This window comes from Heterocephalus glaber, unplaced genomic scaffold (assembly GCF_053883595.1).
Source record: "Heterocephalus glaber isolate CG9 unplaced genomic scaffold, H.glaber_assembly_v1.0 deba00001793, whole genome shotgun sequence".
NCBI lineage: Eukaryota > Metazoa > Chordata > Mammalia > Rodentia > Bathyergidae > Heterocephalus > Heterocephalus glaber.
The window spans coordinates 49270-63326 of NW_028258474.1; the positions used below are offsets into that span (position 1 = coordinate 49270).

The 14057-nt window shown below is 42.0% G+C and overlaps 1 long non-coding RNA gene and 1 pseudogene across 1 annotated transcript; both read right to left on the bottom strand.

The window, feature by feature from the left end:
- Positions 1-4936: 4936 nt before the first annotated feature.
- Positions 4937-8663, bottom strand: LOC147820854 (leucine-rich repeat-containing protein 58 pseudogene; annotated as a pseudogene).
- A 1992-nt stretch (positions 8664-10655) lies between these two features.
- On the bottom strand, positions 10656-13781 carry LOC101697273 (uncharacterized). The gene is made up of 3 exons (XR_015448109.1): positions 13315-13781; positions 11872-11975; positions 10656-10737 (listed from the first exon to the last, which is right to left on the bottom strand). It is a non-coding gene; the product is annotated as an uncharacterized LOC101697273 (long non-coding RNA).
- Between the last annotated feature and the right edge of the window lie 276 nt (positions 13782-14057).

The window sequence follows — 14057 nt, forward strand, 5'->3', positions numbered from 1 at the left end:
CAGAAAATTATATGATATTAAATTCATTAATGTTATGTGCTTTACATGGAGATAGTGAAGGTCGAGGACTTTTCTATGCAGGAATCAGAACTATGTATTATTACAGGTTGTGTTGCCTTAAAACCTATACAATACCCTTTACTGTGGTTAAATGCCCAGCAAAACTTAAAAGCTCATTATGTAGTATTTTGGATTAAACAGAGTAATATTTGTAAGGACACAGTAAAATCTCTACTTTTGTATAAGAGGATCATCTAGGACAAATAGGTATTCATAACTACAGTTAAATGAATAATACAATTGGTAGTTTTCTATAATGAGCCACATGAAGATTTTAAATAACCATTATTTTTATATGTAAATAGCACCTGCCAAAATGCTTTCAAAGATCAAACTTTATTTGTACTATTTACTTGTTTTTCTTTTTTAAGGTAATGAACAGGTAAACATTAACCAAGGCTTAATTGATGAACCATAAGTTCCAGATTAATGAGGTACTATTTTCTCCCTTTGGGAAAAGCAAAGTTGGCTGTGAGAAAATCCTCCTACTTACTGGCCCTCCATTATGGAAGGATATGACACTCCCAACAGCAGACATTGAATATATTTAGAGGTAAAAGTTTTTGGATGGTAGTAGGCCACTTAACTTCATTTTTAAAACAACTTATAGTATTACTATGAAGAGCTTTCTTGACTCACAGATATTCCTAAATGGCTGATGACATCTCTATTCCTGTCTTTGTTGCTTTTAACGATTTTGTTTAATGCTTTAGCACTCAGACTGTTCCTTCTTTTCTATCTGAAATTGATTATTTACAATATCAGATAGAATTTGCAGTATTCAGCCATACTTTTGTGGCTTCAACAAAAGTTTCTCAAATCTGAGGTGCAGTTTACAGTCCAAATCTTTACTTTCAAATCTAATGACTTAAAATTCTAAATATCAACAATTTTAAGCCAAGTGTGGTTGTGTCTGCCTTTAATCCCAGCACTCAGGAGGAGGTTGATGCAGGAGGATTGCCATGAGTTCAAGGCCAGCCTGAACTACAAAGCAAGCCTGTCTCAAAAAACAAAACTAAACAAAATTTCGAACAATAGATGCCTTTTGAATACATTTAGAAGTAAAATATAAACAGTCACCTTCAGATCAATCTCTGCTATTCAAATACAAGGAATACTGAGAACCCTGACCAGCTTGGTCCTTATGCCAGTCAGTCCCTGAAACCTTGGAATCAAAATTTCATATTAGCTTATCTTCCTATTTCTTGTGCTCTAGGACTATCTCTCTGACTCAGTTTGGTGATGCAGACAGAACTGGATTCTAGGAATAAAGACTACTAAGAATGCACAATGTACCCATTTCAATTGCAAATATTAGCACAGAAGAATTCCATTCTTCACAGATTAATACTTTTGCTTAAGTAGATTTTTCTACAACAGTTTCATTCAGTAAAATCATTCAACTGGAACAATATCAAAAACTTATTTGACAAATCTCTTTTTAAAAAACTAAAGTTTATCAACTGTGGTTAAACACAAACATGACTAAAGAGAGAGACTACTATTTTAGATACATAGTCTGCTGTATGACTTGGAAGCTGGTTCTCTTGTTTCTGGATGATTAAGTCCCTTACATCTGTCTCATCTTCTAATTTCTATAAACATTTATAAGAAAAGGGAAGGTGAAGAATAGAAACAAGGAACATCTCAGAAATTATTAGCAGCTTTTGTGAAGGGTAAGGTCAAAGATTTTTAAAAAGATAAAATTGGCTAAATGATTTCATTAAACATTATCAAAGATAGCTACATATTGATAATAGACTTTTGAACCATAATAAACATTTTGTTCCACATACATTATGTATCTACACTATATGGCACAAGCTAAAGCTACTTCCGGTTAGAATATTTACATCTGTAAAAGATCAAGGGGTATACCATCTTTCAAGAAAGCTGAAAAGGCTGAGTAAGATTGTTATATTTACACATTTACTTAGTTATTTTACAAAGACTGATTCTTAGATTACTCAAGCTGTTGCTTAGGTTAAGCTGACAGTCAATAAGGTAAAGGCACATGTAAGCCAGAAAAATTTGGTCCTATTACTTTACTATAAAGTATTCTCCATGAAAATATTTTATGCATCTAACTAAGTCACTTAGCTACAAAACGTTTTAGGATTGTCACTTAGGTACTGTCTAAGTCAGATGTATCTTTCATAAATTTGTAGTCTTTCCATGGCCCAAGTGAAGAAGCAAAAACTTTATTATTTCTATTTTCTGATATAATCACCCATGTATTACTGTTAAGCAACAGAAACACATTAGACTGTTTCTATACATATAGGCAGAAAATTTCTGAATCAAAAGAAAAAACCTTACTACATTATAACAAGGTAAAGGTAAAGGGATTCACTATAGCAGTCTTTCACAACTGCAGTCATGAAACGCTCATGTTTCACGAATGAACACACAAACACACAAACCCTGAATTACCCTATACTACACTTTCTTCTAGAACAAAAAACTATGTTAAAAAACTTGACCTATATGTAACACTGTTATACAACTGGCTTTCAAGAAATAGTGTGTGCCCTTTAAGAGATTACCAGATGCTCTAATGCAATCTGATCTGTATATTACTCTGTATTTAACATTTACCAACTAGCCATCACATTATTACGGGTTGACTACTAGTATGTATTTTACAATAGCAACTTATAGTTGCACTATTATTAAATTTTTAGTCTATATTAAAGTAGTTAACAAAAAAATTGATAATTTTTAATGGCAAAAATTTGTGAATCCTTTTCCCCTGTGGGTACAACATATTTTTTAAAAGTTTATCAATATTTTATTTTCAAAATCTTCCATGATTAAACTAGTTTTGGAAACTGTTCTATTGTGCATGAACACAATAATCCCTGCTTTCAACTTCATTTTGTTCCACTGTCATGTTTTTCTAGTTCATTTCTTTTTTTCTTAAAATGTAGGGAAAGTTACATTTAGTACTAACACATAAAAGAGTCACATTTGATTATTTAAAATTCTAAACTTTCCCCCATTTATTTAATGCAAGATACAAAGAAGCTTTCCTAGCTTCTAGAATTTTCTGTTAAAAACTAATGTTCTGTTTTACAATGAACAGATTAAGATTGTGGCTTTCCATTAAGTGTAAAAGCAGTTTGTTCACAAGGGATCAGTTACATTTACGTAAAAAAAATGAAGTTATGATGGCCATGAGTTCAGCTGTTAGATACACAGTTGTTAACCTAGTTCTAGTTCTGTTAACGTATACTTTAAAGTGTTTTGCATAATATGTCAGTTTGTACACTGCTCTGGCACTTTTTCCTTTTTTTTTATGTTTTAAAATTAATTTTATTGGTACATTTAAGGTATACAATATAATGACATTCATTATTGGAAATTTGCACCTTTACATAATCCATCTTGGTTCCCATTTTTTACCCATTCCCCTGCCCTCCCTTCAACCCCTCCACCCCTCCCTGTCTACTAAGACTTTGTTTCCATTTTTTTCTTTTTCTCATATTAATTCCATTCCCCCACCCCCCACTTCCCCTTCCCCTTTGCACCTTTTCTTCCTATTTCACATTATCTATTACATCTTTTAGTCCTTATTTACACTTTCAAAATGTTCCTAGTTTCTTGTTCTTTATGGCTGAGTAATACTCCATTTTATAAAAAAAACACATTTTCTCCAGTTGATGGGCAATTGGGTTGACCCAGCTATTCCCCTGCTAGATGTCTATCCTAAGGAATTATGAGAATCATACCACAGTGATATATGTGCACCCATGTTCATAGCAGCACAATTCGTGATAGCTAAAATTGGAAGTATTTCTTGAATAGGTCTCGTAATGGTAAATTCTCACTGTCAGATTGTTTTATAAATCTGGAAGTATTTTAATTTTTCCTTCATTTTTGAAGGATAGTTTTGTTAGATACAGAATTTTTAATAGATAGTACTTTGAATATATCTTCCTACTGCCTTCTGACCACCAGAGTTTCTAATGAGAAATCAACTGCTACATCAGTTACTGTTGTTTTCAAGATTCTTTCCCTTTGTTTACAGCCATACTACCCTGAATGTGTCTCATCTTGGAATACTTGGATGCGAAATTCTTTGCCTTTGAGCTTGACTGTGCTGCATCTAGATGTGGCTCTCTGAATTCATTCTATTTGGAGTTCATTATACTTCTTGGGTGCATGTTTTTCATCCAATTTGGAAAGTTTACATTATTGTTTCTTAAAATACATTTTTTCCATTTTCTTCAATCTCTTTTTTGGACTATTATTTGTATGTTGTTATGCTTGATGCTATTGCCCAAGTCTTTGTGGTTCTGTTCAAGTTTCTCATTTTCTGTTTCTCAGGCTGGATATTCTCCATTGACTTATCTCAAATTCACTGACTCTTCTGCAGCTCAGTTCTTCTATCAAGCTCTTTTAGTGAATTGTTTTATTTCATTCACTATACTTTTAAATGCCGCAATTTATATTTGGTACATTTTTATAAGAACTCATGTAGTCTTTTTTATTAAGTCCCTGATCGATCTAGGTTTCTTCAGTTTCTGTTGACTGTTGTTGAAAATTTTATTTAAAAGAAAATAATGTGGCATATCTGGAAATCAGATTCTTTCTCTGTTCTCTACCAGTTTATTGATTATTTAGTGTCTTGTCCTGGACAAGTGTTATAAAACTTATTCTGTATAGATACTGGAGTTCCTGCTTGGTTAGCTCAGTGATTAGCTAATAATTGGACATAGAAGTCCTAAAACACTGACCAGGAAGCCTACCATTCTCTACCCAGAGTCTCTGTGTGTCGGGGTGGACCGCCACTTCTTACCTGTGCAGGTCCTCAAGCTCAGCCACAGTGAGAAACAAGGACTTCCTCTGTTTTTTCTGAGTATGCAGAGCCCTGCCCATGCATATGTGGCCTTCTAGGTTCCCAAGAAGCTGTTGGACCTTTTCATTAGCCTAATATTCCTTTAGTTTCTTGGCCAGCCTCTCTTTTGCCCCAGGTAGTATAGTCACCTTGGACAGCTGTGCAATTAAATGGTGGTTGCTGTTTGCACTAGATGCCTGGGGACAAAGCACCCTCCACTGAGCATATTACATCAGGTCAAATAAATGCAAATCTCATGAGTGGGACTTTTCGGGGAGCTCTCAGCACTCTAGCTGCTGGGTTTCAAACTTCCGTGGACTTGGGGAGAGAGGGATTGACTTAGGATAAATGAAAACACCAGAGAGCTCACTTTTCTTACTGAGATATAGCCATTTTCTTGAATCAACATACCATGGATTGTTGAAAGCATTCTGGTTTCTCAAAAATGTGAAAAGTTGTTGTTGGCCATTTTTGCAGGTATTTTCATTGTTTTAATGGAGGTATGATTTTTAGAAGTCCTGATGTTTTGGAAGTTCATCAGGCCCCATGCTTTGGGAGTAAGACCTACGCAGTCATGACTGGTGGAACCTCTGTGTGTTTTATGTGTAAAAGCAAGCAAATAACACTGGTGTAGTTGTCTCATTCATCACTGCTCATCAATTAAGCACTGAAACGCCACTTACGGTGATGGACAGGGCCCATGGAAGATCTTGTCTCTGCTCGGTTTCTGACCTGGTTTCTTATTACCTCAGATAGCAGCTGGTCCTCTGTGTACTAAGAGCCTGGACACCTTACACTTGGCCATTCTCTCCCCAGATGATTTCCCAAAGCCACAGATCATCACCCAGCCAGAGACAACCATAGCTGTGGTGGGCAAGGACATCCGGTTCACGTGCTCAGCAGCCAGCAGCAGCAGCTCCCCTATGACCTTTGCTTGGAAGAAGGACAATGAGGTCCTGGCCAACGCTGACATGGAGAACTTTGCCCATGTCCATGCTCAGGATGGAGAGGTGATGGAGTACACCACCATCCTGCACCTCTGTCATGTCACTTTTGGGCATGAGGGCCACTACCAGTGTGTCATCACAAACCACTCTGGCTCCACCTACTCACAGAAAGCCAGGCTCACTGTGAATGGTATGGAGATGCCATCTCTTTGTGGTTCTCTGCAAGATTCCCACAGACCACACTCCTGATTTCCCTGTCCATTATCCATGTAAAGATGACCAGGAAGGAGACACACAAGGTTCTTTGGGTCCTCATAACTCCTTTCCAAAGTGGGTTTCTTCAAGAGGAAAGGCCATCCTGTTAGCTTCCTTGGGACAAACATGTACTAGCCTTCCCTCTGTGATTCCTCCTTGATTGAACAGGTATTTTTGTTTCGCACATTCTTTTATGGTAGCTAATTAAAGCAAGCCCACTTCAGGCCCTGCTTATCGGAGACCTCTGTATGTAGACTGAGGACCGTGAGGTGGAATGTTCCATCATGAGCCTTATCCTTGAGGGGGTTATTATGGCACTTTTTCTTGAATAACCTTCTATAACTTTGCTAGCATTAAGGCACTGTTACAGTCACTGGTGGATTAAAGTTATTAACAATCATATAAAACAAAGGAGAACAAAAGAGTAAAACATCCCATTTAAAACTAACATTCCTTACTTTACCACTTAGCCGGTCACAAAGGTTAGGTCCTATGTAACCAGCTGTTAGCACACATGAAGAGGTCTGTAATCTAAACACACAAGGCAACACATGGAGAGAGTGAATCCCATTTATGGTATAGTGTTCAATTGAAACCCAATGACAACTCTGCTAATAATTACAGCGTTGATAATTTCTTTCATCTCAATCACCACCAATTACAGTCCTCATGGCTTAGTATAACACTGTTCAGAATGTACCATTCTGCTGAGAGATTCATGCAAAACTTGAGTGAAACTGCCACCAACCCAAATTTGAACCGCCATTCAGAGTAAGCTATATTAAAAGAATCCAAACATGGAAACTAACTCATTCCTGCTAAATGGTAGATGAAACTTAACATCACCAACTCTTTCATGGACACTCAAGATGAAGATAATCAACTTTAAACTCGAAGCTCTTTTACAATCACCCTTGCTCAGTTTTTTAGTATTTCACAACACCCCGCGCTTGTGTTCAACCAAGAAGAACTTTCTGCATTCTGTGTGCAGCAACACTACCTTTGTCTTCCGAGTCAGACTCACTCTGGGACGTGGAGCTGTGTGAAGCAGAACTGCAGGGGGAAGAACATTCTGGCGAACATAAGTAGTGCATCAGCGGGAGGCGGTACTTCCCACAGAAGTCCACAAATTTAATTTGTCTGACACAACAATCAAAGTAGACTCCGCCACACTTTGGGTTTGGGCAATTGCTGGCTGAACTCAAGTATTTAAGAAGATTCCCAGGAAGATCATAGGGAGTGTAGGAAATATTTCGCATCTTAATGGTCTGTGCAGCTAATTCCAGGAGAGTTGGAGGGTGGTAGGTTAAATCTCTAACAAAACGAACAACCAGTGGATTTCCTCATAAGCTCAACTCTTTCAAATGAATACGGTGGAGGATCTCTCGGGGCACGTATGTCAGCAAGTTATTGTGGAGACTGAGGGAACGAAGTGAACCCAACTGTGAAAGCTGAGGAGGCACACTTTGGATTTTGTTGTCACATAATACCAAGTAATTCAGAGAAGGCAGATTTGCTAATTCCGGTGGGATTTCTTTGATGACGTTTCCTCCAAGATATAAACACTCTCAACTCTGCAAGTTCTCGATCTCGGCCGGGATGTTCTGTAGTTGGTTGCCGCCCAGGTTGAGGGTCTGCAGCGCGCGAAGCCCCAGCAACGAGGCGGGGATCTCCTGGACGCAGTCGCCGCTGAGGCTGAGCACCTGAAGACTTCGGCTGAGGGGCGACTGGCCACCTTTGGGCAGCGCGCCCGGCCCACCGAGCTGGTTGTTCCTGGCCAGCAACGTGCGCAGGCCGCTCAGCGCCAGCAGCTCGGGTCCCAGCGCGGTCAACGAGTTGCCGCTCACGTCCAGCAGCTGTAGGTGAGGAAAGCCGCTGCCTAGCGCCCGCGGGAGCCACACCAGACGGTTATGGGGCAGCAGGAGCCGCGCCGCTCTGCGCTGCGCGCCTCCGGCTCGAATTCCAGCGTTTTACTGGACACGCTGAGGCGGAACCACTTCAGCTCGGCCTCTCCGGCCACGGCCACAGCTGCCCCAGCCTGCTCCATCCCGGCTGCCCCGGAGCCTGAACTGCGCCCCGGAACCTGAACTCCGTCATTACTAGTTCTTAATGTCCTCCTGTTTTTTGGTTCATTTTTTCTTTTTTAAAAAAACATTACCAAACACCACGTTCATATTTGTTACTTATGGATTTTTTTTCTGGCCCCACAACATCTCTTTCCAAGCTGTCCATGTGGTTTAAATGGCTTATGTTCAAAACTTAAGTGTACGTATTGACTGTTTTGGAAAGAAGTATAAATACGATAGGTCCCTCCTGCTTTTTTTGTCCCTGGGGTTGTTCTCAGGCCCTCATGCTTGCCAGGCAGGTGCTATGCTGCTGAGCTATATTCCCAGCCCCTGATTGTACTTTTATGTCTTCATTCAGTTCACCAATATTTTGAAGGGGTCCATCGTAAGTTGCCATTGAGCATTGCTCAGCCGATCCGTGTGAGTTCAGCTAAAGCTGTGGACCTGGGGCTGAATTCCTTTCACACTTCGTAGTTCGATCTAGAGCGGGAGACCGAGGTGTGCCAACCCCCAGCGCGCATGTGCAGTGGAGCCCAGTGACGCTAAAGCTGAGGTGGGAGGAGGGCGGCACCGGAAGCCGGGATATCCTGCCCCACCTCCTCACTTGACCAGCTGCCCTCACCACCTAGGCTCTGCGAGCCTGAGTCGTCAGCAGAGACGCTCATGTTACCAGTGCTTTCCAAGTTAGTTTCCAGACTTGCTTCAGTTGGGGGTGCAGCAGGTGGGGTCAGGGCGACGGAGTACACAGGTCCCAGTGAGGGGAGCAAGATGGTACCAACCACTTTGGTTCTTTTTTTTTTTTTTGGTACCAGGGATCAAACTCGGGTCTTTGCGCTTGCGCAGCAGGCGGTGAAACCACTGAGCTAAATCCCCGGCCGGTGCCAACCACTTTTAACAGCTGCCTCTTTCACCCACACCGTCTTCCAGTTCTGCTGCAGAATGACACTGCCTCTGAGATGGAAGTAAGGCTCTGATTCTGGACCTGCACTGGAAAAGTCACTATTGGCCCAGGCGAATATAGGACATATCTCATGTAGAGTGAGTGGACATCAGAAGATGCATTTTGTTTTTGTTTTTGGTACGGGGATCGAACTCCGGACCTTGCGCTTGCAAGGCAGGCAGCGGAACTACTGAGCTAAATCCCCGGGCCCTAGATGCATGGTTTTTATCTAGCATTTGTACACACACCATATTTTTAAGTCATAATGTTAATTTGAGCCAGCTCATTTCCAGAGTCGCCTTCTCCACCATCATCTGGTCATTGGATAAACTACTTTGCTTTTTCCAGTGTCACCTATCCTGGGATCTGCTTTCTCTTTTGATCCCCAAGCCATGGCCTTTCACCCAGCTTGGTTAAGTGCTTGAAGGACCTCGTGTTTCTGTGAGATCACTGCTGTCTTTGTTATCTGGCACACAGGGCCCCTACTGGGGTCACTTGGGGGATGATTTCTCCAGACGTCATTAGGTGCCGCTAAAATGTAGTAAATATTCTCTCACTACATGACAATGAATCCCAGTCCCGCACTGAATTCCTCTTGATTTGCTTTCTCAACAAGATCTTGACCTTGCTGGAGATGTCCTGCCTAACCAGGCTGTGTCCAGTCTTCTCCAGTCCCTGTGTGTGACCCTTCTTTTACTTCTGCTCCTATGTAAATGTCATCCTTGAGTGGAAACCACAGAGGGGACCCTGTAAGTATATTCGTAAACCTTCAACTGAGGGACATTTTCTGGAAGAGATTTTCCAGATTAAATTTGTCCTAAATCTTCAGGAGGTAGAGTCCAGAGCTGTCTTTGCCTCCACTGTCATCTCCCCTTTCAGTGACAAGCTGGGCCTATCAGAGTTGCTTGTAGATGTTCTCACCCACTAAGAACCCTGGATGAATCTGACAAGCATTCTAAGATCCTTTCAGCAAGGACTGGTGTAGCCTCCCTCTGTACTCCCTGTGTGACCAGCACAATGCTCTACACACAGGGCCTCAGCAAATACGTTCACTGAGCCTAACTAATTCAGAACCTAAGTTCCTTAGATGAGTACAGAGTTTACATTTTTTAGGTATGGGCAGTATAAAAAGAGGAGCAAAGCAGTAATGTTAGCTTATTTTCTAAGAGTACAAAACTCATTGTGTATCAACTACTTGAGTATAAAGAAATCAAAGACTTTAGGCACACATTCCCCACTACGTTTTTACTACCACTGTAGAAATTGCTTAAGTTTCTTCCAATATACTTGATCTGAAATTTGAGGGCAAAACCACAAGGACTCCAGTTCTAAGAATATGGCAAGTATTGAATTCACTTTGTTGGGAGAAAGACTAATGAAGTCTGGAAAGTACTTATCTGAGTACTTAACAGAGTAGACTATGATACTTTCAGCAATGATGAACTAACACATCTTACCAACTTTACCTCTGGATTTCTCCAGCTGCCAGCACATAGTCAGGAACTGCAGATGTTATCAGCTTCGTCTCAGATCTGGCAGCAGTGGGACTGCTGTCAGCCAACATGGAGCCCCCAGGGTTGGTAGTATTGTGAGCGGTCAGGACTCATTACCCTGAGACAGGTCACCTGGCTGTTGGAAACAACCAGAAGGAGGATCAATATGAAGACTGTTGTATTCCCACAAAGCTCTGGCTGCTTCCTCCAATGAGCCCACTGTCACTGTCACTTATCCTGACCTGCTGGTCACCTAGTCTCAGAACTCTGCAAATGGCGGGATAATGTTTCATTTATCTCCTTCTGCACACTTCCCAGCTCAGGATGAGGTACTGGGGAGAGTCTCAGTAGTATTCACTCAGTGAAACCAGAAAAGTGGTTGCCAACCCATGACCATTGCAACCATGCTCCCTCCCACATGTCCTGTCTAGGGTGCTCTGCTTTCTCCAGGATGCAACAAATGCCGCACCCCCACAAGCCAGCCCTACACTATCCATGCCTGATGACATTTCACAACAGGAGCTCTGATGGAAATGTGACTGTTTTCAGGGATTTCTCTGCTCAGTCACCTTGTCATTAGGATCAGAAGTCTTAGATCTATCTAGTCACGTTTTATGTGGCCACAAGAGCCCACCCCAAGGGAACTACCACATTTGTTGAACATGCTTATGTTCTCTCACTCAGTGCTTTGGTTTCTTGAGGCAAATCTTACTGCTATCTAGACTCCCTGGTTTTTAACACAGGGTAAGATAAATTAAGCAATTAACAAATGTATGAGAGAGTCAGTGTGCAGATTGGTCTCAGCTGAGAATGAAGAGGACAGTAGGAGTCTAACACTGAAGCACAAGTCCCCTTAACCTGGACCTATGTCATCAGAGCAGAGCTCTTCAAGGTACAAAGGGAGGTTGGCATCTTTTCCAAGCCTTGTTTATGCCCTCTAGCTGCATGCTCATTTGGTGGGCATCTACTGCGAGGGCAGCTCCAGATCTCCACCTTGGAATCTGGAGCAGGGTCTCATAGTCACATCTTCCCTCTCTCCAAGTTGCAGCTCCTGGGCGATATGAACCTGCTCCAAGCCCACATGGTGTAGCCCCTTGGGCAGGCAGACAAATCCACTATGGATTTCCTTGCTCTCCCACACTGCACTGCTCTGGTGCAGCCCTTCCTTTAAGGCTTGGAACTTGTCAGGCCCTCCTCAGCTTCTCCTGAAATTGCCGATTCCAACTTATCCTTATTCTGTCTTCTGCAGATTCTACCTACTCCACATTACCTTTTCCACTGTGGAACATTTCGTCCTGCAAACGTGTTGTCTTTCTTTTCCTCCATCTGCTCTTTCAACTTTGGTTTCTCAGGATATGGACACAACTCAGGCTCCTATAGGAGACACATAGCATAGGAAACAATATCAGGTCTTAACTACAGTTCCCACAGCACAACAAACATGCATGGGACTGAGAGGAAAGTATGGTGGAAGGCCCAAGAGAGGTACAAGAAGCCCTTATCTTACCGATGAAAACACTGAGGCCTGTGAAAGCTAATTTCCCAAGCCCTCATATGCCTTGATGACAGCAGAGCCACCACACTAAATGTTACCCCAGTCTGGGTCTGCAGGTCTTTCATTCTGGCACTTTGAGCTGTTCTATTTGCTGGGGATCCCATCCCTCTTGCAGGGAGAGCCCTTCATGAAGACCTGTGTTATTCTCTTCTTATAAAAATGGATGGGGCAGAGATTGGTTCTCCGGATCCACAGTGCTAGGTTTTCTCCTAATCTGTCCAGGTGAACTGGAAGAAATCAATACTGATAGAAAGAAGGTCAATAATGGGGTCCCCAGGGGAGCCTGAGATCACAGGGAGCCCCTCTTGGAGACAGAGCTATGATGCAGTTGTCATCAGACTGCTTTGGGTGAAGAAAGTTTAAACAGGTAAGAGAAAAGCGTTGCCATCAAGATGTGTAGAAACAGCTGAAGGAATGTGAGAAAGTAGGAAAATATGATAGTAACAGACTGGATGTGGCTGGAAACCAAATAGTTGCTGAGGGCTTCGAGGCAAGGTCTGGGACGCAGAGGATTATTCTGAGGTCATGAAATCTTATGGAGAAACTCCTGCTCAGTCTGACTTGAAAACTATTTTGGATCAATGAGTTCTTCATTTACCACCAGCTCTTCCTTTTTTGAGCTTAATCTCTACAATTTTTATCCTATCTGTCCCACCAGGGCAGGCTAGGGGAAGTAGTTTGTTTAGCTTCAGTGATCTACTTATATCAAAAAATGATACCAAGGATCTGGGTATAAGGGTCACCCTCAGAAGCCTCATTCACACCTGATGTAGGTGATTTCAGTGAGATTTTGAACTTTTTGTTCTGGTCTTTTTGGTACAGGGGATCGAACTTGGGACCTTTTGCTTGCGAGGCAGGCAGCGGAACCACTGAGCTAAATCCTCCGCCCCTTGAACTTTTTTTTTTTTTTTAAAGCAAACGAGGCATTAATTGGTATCAGGAAAGTGTTCCTTTATTATTATTATTATTATTATTATTATTATTAGGGGGGGGTACCGGGGATCGAACTCGGGTCCTTTTGCTTGCGCAGCAGTTGACGAAACCACTGAGCTAAATCCCCAGACCCTGAAAGAGTTCCTTCAAATGGGGGAACCCTAAGCACCAAAGTCTCACTCACTCTTCGAAAACCTGGGCCCAAACCCTCCACAGGTTACTCACGATTAGAAGCAAATATTCGAGTTAAATAAACTGAAGGAATTAGTCCTGCTACAAGATGATAAAGGAACGAGAGCAATGTTCCTGCTTTTACACTGCAACGTCTTCTGGTACCAGAGGATACCAGACAATCTCCAGGGTAGAACAAAACAGCTTCCCACTACTGTCTGAAGGCATCGTCATTTAATTACCAGTAGTCAGTGCTAAGAAAATTTCCTGGAGAACAGGCGTGACCCTGCCCACCTCGGCTCTGTGACCTGCAGTCGAGAAGCCAAGTTCCTGAGAATCTGCAACCAGGTGACGCTTGTGGAGAGCACTCTCGGATCGCCAGCGTCGGGCCTGTTTTCTAGCCACCAGAGGCAGCTGGCGCGACAGCGAGACCTGTTAGGCATCCAGATCAAAGTCATCGCGCTCCTCATTGTACTCCAGCACGTGTCGCTTGATCTTGGATGAGTCGACCCAAGTGACTGTGGGACTGCATAAACTTTGTTCCTTTTCTCCAGCCCCATTGTGATTAAATGTGAGTTAATGGATAAAGGTGCTTGTTAGTTTTGGGACACTAGATAAAAATCTGTAACAGACCTAAAGTCCCAAAGTAAAACTACTCAACTCTTGTTTGCCCGGAACTGATGTTCCGGACACACACATTTTTTAGAACAAGCTGCAAATGTCTGCTGACCATCAATACATGACAGTCGACCACTAACCTTTGTCCCCTTTTCTTTAATTCTATATGTTAACTTCCC